This window comes from Falco peregrinus, chromosome Z (genome assembly GCF_023634155.1).
Source record: "Falco peregrinus isolate bFalPer1 chromosome Z, bFalPer1.pri, whole genome shotgun sequence".
Lineage (NCBI taxonomy): Eukaryota > Metazoa > Chordata > Aves > Falconiformes > Falconidae > Falco > Falco peregrinus.
In genome coordinates, this window is record NC_073739.1 from 31273732 (window position 1) to 31281389 (window position 7658).

The 7658-nt window shown below is 47.7% G+C and overlaps 1 non-coding gene across 2 annotated transcripts; it reads left to right on the forward strand.

Annotated features, from left to right (window-relative positions):
- Window positions 1-364: 364 nt before the first annotated feature.
- Window positions 365-7444, forward strand: ATP5ME (ATP synthase membrane subunit e). Of its 2 annotated transcripts, none has more exons than XR_008744871.1 (5): window positions 365-508; window positions 686-740; window positions 1039-1137; window positions 2705-5673; window positions 7430-7444. It is a non-coding gene; the product is annotated as an ATP synthase membrane subunit e (transcript). The 2 variants fall into 2 exon arrangements; XR_008744872.1 differs by lacking the exon at window positions 7430-7444 and having other exon boundaries at window positions 366-508; window positions 2705-2994; window positions 3175-3811.
- The last annotated feature ends 214 nt before the right edge of the window (window positions 7445-7658 follow it).

The window sequence follows — 7658 nt, forward strand, 5'->3', positions numbered from 1 at the left end:
CCTCTGGATCCAACATCAAGGCGCTGTCGGTGCGGTTCCGCGGGGGTCACTGCCCGCGGGGCACAGGCGGTGAGGCCCCCGGCCCGGCCGCAGCCTGCCGTGCCACGGGCAGATGCGTCGCCCCGCTCCCCGCGGCGGGGTGGCAGCCCGGGGGGCTCCCGCCGCCGCCCCCGCCGCCCGCCACGCCCTTCCCAGGCGGGGGGAGCTGCGAGCGCGCCCCCCCGCGGCGGCCGAGGGACGCCCGGCCGGGACGGCGCCTCTATCTTCTGTCGTAAGGGAAGCGAGCACGGCCGTTTTGTGGCGAGATAGCTCCCCGCCCCTGGGCGGCGTGTGACCGGTCACTGAAATGTCACAACACGCACAAAACGACGGCCTCACCTCACCAAATCCCCACCCCGGGCACCCCCCCGCCCCTTCCGCCCCGCCGCCGCTCCGCGCCGTCACTTCCGGCCGCCGCGCCGCTGCCGCCAGGATGATCCCGCCGGTGCAGGTCTCGCCGCTCATCAAGGTGAGGGCGGCGGGCCGGTGCCCCGGCGCCGCAGGGGCGTCCCGCCGTACTGCGGGGCGGGGGGGCGGCCTGTCGGCGGGCGGGCGGGCGGGCGGGCAGCGCCGGGCCGAGCCGGGCCGGGCCTGGCGGTGCGTGTGAGCTGAGTGCAGGCCGCGTCCTTGTCTCTGCCTCCCGCAGTTCACCCGGTACTCGGCGCTGCTGGTGGGGATGATCTACGGCAAGAAGCGATACGGTGAGTGCGGCGCTCCGGGCGGCCTGTCCCCTCCCCCTCACGGCCCGCAAGGGCACCTTGAGGCGGCCGGCGTGGCCTGGCCGCCATTTCCCCTTCCCCGCCGCAGCGGGAGCTGCCTGGGCCTTGCCGAGCAGGCCCTCGGAGAGGGGCTCTTAACTGGTTAGAAGCCACAGATCCGTGTGGAATGTGCCAGTGTGCCAGCGAAACTCTCTTTCTTCCTTTTTGAGTAAGCTAGCAGGCTCAGAGCTTTGTGCCGGGTTCTAGAAATTGTGTTTTAAATCAAATGTGTTAATGACAGACTACCTAAAGCCTATTGCTGAAGAAGAGAGAAGAATAGAGGCTGAAGAGAAAAAGAAACAGGAAGAACTTCAGCGGATTGCAAAAGAGCTTGCAGAAGGTAGTCCCTTGGTTTAATTTACGCATCTCTTGCCAAAGTGCACACAGTGGTTTGCAAGTGGGCAGCCGTTTTGCTGCAGTGTTTTTAGGAGGAATTGAGGCTCACGGCCAGTGGGCTGCAGACTCTTGTGGATTCATGGAGCAGTGGTTAGAGTTATGTGAAGGGTAAAGAGTGCTGCTGTTTGACAAGCCCTGCAAAACGTAAACATCAGTAGAGGAAGAGTTAAAAACACTTTTGCAACCAAACGGGATTTGTTAAATGACTATTTGAATTTCCACTAGGAAAATAAATTGCTAAAAGCTGCAGGTTTTTCTGTGAGGAGTAATTGGGACTGTATATTAACTGTACTTGGATTTGCCTTATTCAGCTGGACACAGCAAATCTGTGATCCCTTTTCTCCATGCAATACAGAAATCTCACAAATGTGACCGATAGCCTAAACCAGAGTACATAGGCAGCTGCTTGTAGTTGCAACTCAAAGCTTTTAAGTGGTGGTAGTAACACAGTGTTAAGAGATCAACTTAATTTGTTATATTTCTTGTGAGGAGAATATACTGAAGGTGATCAGTTGGTATTAGTATTGCTGCTTTTTTCTCAATGCCTTCCACCCTCTAGTAGTTCTGCTGCAGCATGCTTTCTCTCATCCTTAGGATTATTTCTTGGGACCCCTGTGTGTTTCTAAGGGAGGGTTCCTTCCCCCACCTTAGAAAAGTGTGTTCTGTAGCTTGAATTCACCTAGGCTTTTTTAGGTGGACTTACAGTTGAGAACTTTAAGAAAATTGATTAATGACTCAAGCTGTTCTTGATGCAGCTACACACTTAGTAACTATTTCGCTGGGAAATAGTGACATTTGCATTGTCCTAAAGAAGACTAATGTTGAACAAGACCCCATAATTAAATTAACTGCACATATATAAAATCAAATATGTAAGTAGGTGAATTATATTGCTTACTAGAGATAAAGCTATTTTGCGCAGCTGTTGTACCATCTTAAAATACGTGGTCCCCATTTATTTATTCCATAACCAATGGGTCTTTTAGATATTCTCTGGTTTAGCTGAAACTTCACATTTTTTGGAGATAGAGGCTGTAGTGCAGTGTTACTCTGCTTAATGGAATTACATGATTATTTCTTTAGAATGTTTAATCTGTTTAAAAGTAGCACACAGATGACTGTTCTGCATTCCGAACAGTGGGTTTGTTGTGGTTTTCCAGTTAGAAAAGCAACTGTTAAAACTTCATTCAGTGCAGTGCAGTTGTTGAAGATTGTTCTTTAGAAATGAATAATTGGACATACCTGTAATGATAGCTTTTTCTGGGCTTATTTGAATTACCAGTTCAGAAAACTGTCATTTACTAATGAGTAAGCCAAAAAAGTGCCTCTACCCCAAAGCAATGAAATAACAGTTCTGTTGAATAAGCAGAAGTGGGAATCATTAAAAACTGGCTAGAAAGAAATGGCATACTTAAAGGAAGCCTTTGATCCCACTAGTGCTTTGCATATTTTAGTACTGCATGGGAGTGACTAGTAGTCCTAACTATGTTTGGTTTTTTCTTCCCTTATAGCAAGTGAAGATTCCATATTGAAATGAACAAAGGATTGGATATTAATTTCCCACATGGAGATACATGGCTAGGCCCTGAATTGTTCAGTGTTTGGTGGGCTCTGCATGTTATTCTATCAATAAAGGTCTTGCAACACTTCAATTGGTATCTTTTGAGAGAATTGCACAGAACAGCTGCAAAAATAACTTACAGAATGTGACAGGAAGCATTTGTCACAAGCTGGCCATTGCTGCAGCTGAAACACCCTGTTGTATTCCTCCAGCAACAGCCAATCACTACACCTACTACTCGTAAGTAATATTTGTGATCAGAAAATACATACAATTTAATGTATATGGGCATGTGGGGGAGGCTGACATGGCACTGGCTGCCTGAACCAGCTTATTAAATGGCTTGACTGGGGAGTTGCTGCCATCTATTTTCAGCGTTGTTATCACAGTAGATTATTGCATGATTCTTGCATTTGACAGTGCAGTCAAACTTGATGGTGATTTGTTAAGTTATGCTGAGGAGATCTGAAGAATTGGTGCTGGCTCACTAGTCGGGTATTTTTAAACGTATCTTTTCAGATTTAACAGAGGGTCAAATGTTCCCCAAAACTATGAACAAGTTACCGTTAAATTGTAATCTGCCGCTTTTATAGGAAGTGACTGGCAATGCAGGGGACTGAGATTTTAAAAAGTAGTGGCCTTTAACGTGAAATTAAGTCTGCCATTAGCATGTAAGCTGCTAAGGTACCTCCTCAGCTGTACGGACCTCAGATACCCCAGAAGGTAAAAAGCCTATCCTGGTAGATTGTAGTGGTGGTCTTGGGTTTTGTCACTGTAAGTAATACAAATAACTCGGACATTCAGGGGGCCTTGTTTCTAACTTGGACGATGGCTAGCTTCCTTCTGACATTGCAGATCAGACAGCGGAAGCGGTGATTTCAGGTCTAAATCTCTCCCCAGTGATGGCAGTCTTTCAGGAAGCGTCATCATATGTTTTATTATAATTGCTGTTGATAAATACACAGCCTCTTCTAGATTATACTTTGAAAGAAATAAATCCTTAAACTGCCAGTGCACATTCTGAACTAATAAAGCAGTCCTACGGCGTATACGGGAATGAAGTATAACAAAATTGAATTTGAATTGGAAGTGTAGCGTATCCAGTAACTGCAGGGAAAAGGGGTTAAAATGGGGTATTTTCAAGGAAAAAAGAGGAATAGGAAAATCAGCTACATGTCATGATTAGGCTTTTGGTTTTTTTACTTGAATGTATATCTCATGGTATTGAAATTACAAGGTAATGCTTATGAAAGTAAGGATACAGACTGGCAGTTAGTTTCAAATCCTCTTTCTGCAACACAGAAATAATGCATCATATCCTGAACTCTCAGGTTAACAGGATGTGTTGCACACTTAAAAGCCAATATTTTTCCAGTAATTTCAGGAGCTGTAAATCAGATCTGATTTGTCAGAAAACCTAATGTTTTTAAAACACGGGCGCTGAATTCATGTCTGTGGTGCTAGCCTGTAAGCTGTCAAATGGTGGTATGTGAAATAAGGGCTTCTGAAAAACCTCTGAAACTCAACACTTGGGATTCACCTGTGACTGTGCTTGAGCACAATGTGATTATACACATTATATTTATATGTCCTTTTACATTGGGTTGAATTCCCATGTGGGTGGGAAAGGTGCCACAAGCCTCACTACAGCTGCCCCATGGTGACCAAGTTACTCCTCTGCCACCCCATTCTGGCCAGGCAATAGATAATTACCAGGTTTGAGACAAAAAAAGCCAATGCTAAACAGCTATAGTAAGTTTTAACACTATTTACAGCAAGACTAAGGTACCTGTGAAGATCAAGGGGTGAACCGTTGTCCTCAGCTGAGGGAAATTCTGGGAAATACAGCCTCATACTCAGAGGTGCACAGCAAAAGGAAGGTGCTGCAGGCATGCGTTGCAGAAGTACAGGGAAAATTCTGACAATGTGGTCAGACTTCATTTTAATAACGGTCCAGACACAATTTTTTTTCTTTGCTTCTGTGGCAGGCTTGGGTACTCCATTTCATACACATGTCCTATGAATAGAATTTGTGCAGGTGTTTGGGTCCAAGGCTTCCTTTTTTCATTTATAAAACACATGGAAGAGAGGGGCAAGCCTATGGAAAGTAGAGGTGATCCATCTGACTGTACATGCAGTTTTGGAAGCAGTCATCCAAAGGTGCTGAAGGAAACCATTAGGCTTTGCACCTGTGCCAGACTAAGAGCACTTACGAGGTCAGGTGGTGGTGCTAGGGGGTGTATGATCAGTCTGCTTGTGGTTGAAGTTCAGTCCCAGTGTTTAGCCCCTGCAATCCTGAGGAAGCTGATGGAATTGCCTCTTGAGGAAGTGGGGAATGTGGGAACAGATTGCACATACATCTAAAGACTGCTGTGAAAATGATGGGCATAAATTCTTTTCCAGACTGCTAGCAACAAGACAAAAAATGGGGTGGATGTATTAAATAACCCTTTGATAAGTATCTGCTGTCACTGAGAAATAAGTGAGGCCACTCACTTGGCCACATGACTGCACACCAAGCCAAGTATTTGCCTGCAAACTTGATGAAAGTTGTGTTTGGCAATAGATTTTGAGATAATTGGAGAAAGAGCTGTGTTATTTGAGCCTGAGGCTGCTGCAACCCCCAGCAGCAAGAGCAACCACAACTTGATGAAAGGTGTAGAGGAGAAAGCAGTAAAGACAAGAGTATCCAACCCCAGGTGGCATTACACAAGTGTAAGGTGCCAAGGAAGAAAGCAGGGAGAAAAAGAGACGGATAGCTCAGTCAACGGACAATTTTTTCTTGGAAAGAGGTAAAAAATGAAGCAGAAAGTTAACTTGAAACCTGTTGCTTGAAAATGCAAAGATGAGGAAGGAGGCAGCAAGAAAATGCCTTTCCTTTCATGTTATGAGGGGAAAGATCCTCATGTTTGTTTTGTGGTCTGTAAAACACAGCAGCCACCTTTTTGTCTGCTGGAACTAGGTTTGTCTCGCTCCTCTGTTGCTGCTTGAAAAGGAGTTTCTCTCTCTCTCTGAATGTTTTTCCTAATCTTCCCCATACCCCACCTTAAGATTTTGTGGAAGGAGCAGGTGAAGAGGTACAGAGAAAAGAGATTTTTCTCTTGCAAGCATTTGTGATGGATGATGCAAGCCACATTCAGCCCAGACAGCAATAAAGCCTTAACTGGATCCAGTAGTCTCTGGGGTCTTGTGGAGGTTTTCTTATGCAGGAGCTGGAGCTGCTGGAAGGACAAAGCCATCCAGCCGAGTGCCAAGGAATGCAACCCATCTGCCTGGAGGGTGGAACTGGGATCCATACCCCACCTGTGCGATTAAATACTGTCTCTTCCTTTGAAGAGTGAAGGTTGATTTGCTTGTGTTCAGCCTCTCTGGGAGGGAAGCAGCACTTCCCAGCCTTAGCTGGGGTCAGACCATGGCCAGCTGGGAAAAGACAGCACTTTTCCCAGAACCACAAGGGGCAGCTGAAGACGGGACCACGGGCTCCAGTCTCCCTGGCAGGTTTTTCCCCTCTCTGCAGGAACTGCTATCCTCACAGCTCTGCCAGCAGCAGAGACTTCATACGTGCTCCCACATTTCTGGCAGTACCAGGTCAGGCACCTCCACTCACAACGCACGAGCAGCAGCAGGCTAGGCTCCAGCAGAGGGAACAGCTGAAGGGCACCTACATGCTTTTGAGTCACTTTGTCTTACCCCTTCCATCTGAGACAACAGATGATGGCCAAGATGCAGCATTAAAAATCCCTTGGCAGCTCCCAACTCGAGGCAAGCCCCTTCTGCATGGAGGGGAAATTTCCTCTCTGCCCCTGAGCCCCTCTCTTGAGAAACCTCCCCTACAAGTCTCAGAGGGATATTCATTTCCTTGCCCCACTGCCTTCAAAACTAAGACTGGAGGTCTGTATACATTACTTCCTTCAGCGAGGCACTTACAAAGCAGGCCTCCTCTCACCTCCCTCTGGACTTGAGAGCCAGAGGTGAAAATACTTCCTGGCGTATAGGCAAATATACTAGAAGCCCAGCTACCTGACCAGACATATATCATACCAGTATACCAGCATACCAGAAGCTGCAGATACCCTGCAGCACTCAACAGGGCGTTGATTGGTCAGGAGACTTCTGAAATTGTCTTGCAGGCCTGGGAAAATCCTGGAAAAATCTATTTCTACCCTTCTCCATGCCCAGCCAGTCTGGCCAGCTGTCACCTGTGAATGAACCATATGCACTGCAGGTACGAACTATGCCAGGCCCTACCTGCATCTAACGGGCTAATACCTCTGGTGGGAAGCAAACCACAGGTGGTGTGGCTGTGGCATGCAACAAGCTGTAGAAACATCTGTTAGTAAGGGATTGCTGGCCAGAAAGCACAGTGGTCCCAGTCTTTTGGCAGAGTGGCTTTGTGGGCTGATGGTAGCATTTTGAAAAAAGAAAAGAAAAAAAAAATTAATTTCATCACCTGGTCTACATAGTACAAGGAAGTCAGTTTTTCCCTCAAGACACTCAGCGTGTTAGGCAGTAGGACCGAGAGACACAGTGAGGGGCAAAAGGTAAGGGCAGGCTGCCTGCAGCTCAGGGCTGTATGTGCCGTGGCTGGGCACGACTTTTGTGTCAGATGAGAAGACAGCGGGAGCAGCAGATGAAGCATCTCATCGGAGCACCTCCCCAGCTGCGGGCAGGGAAGGTTTCCCTCCCAGCAGCTGCCCCACTCTGGGGCACTGCATTGTGCCGTTAGAGCCTGGGACGTGAGGGGCCGTGGCCTGTCCTAGGGTCCCATGGGTGAGTGACAAGTGCTACCTGCCACTTAACTGTTGGGTAACCTCAGACGGCAGCGGCATGTTGTCACCCCACCCTGCACCCACCAGTGCAGACGTGCTGCTTGGCTACAGACCTGTGGATCACCTCTGCCTCCT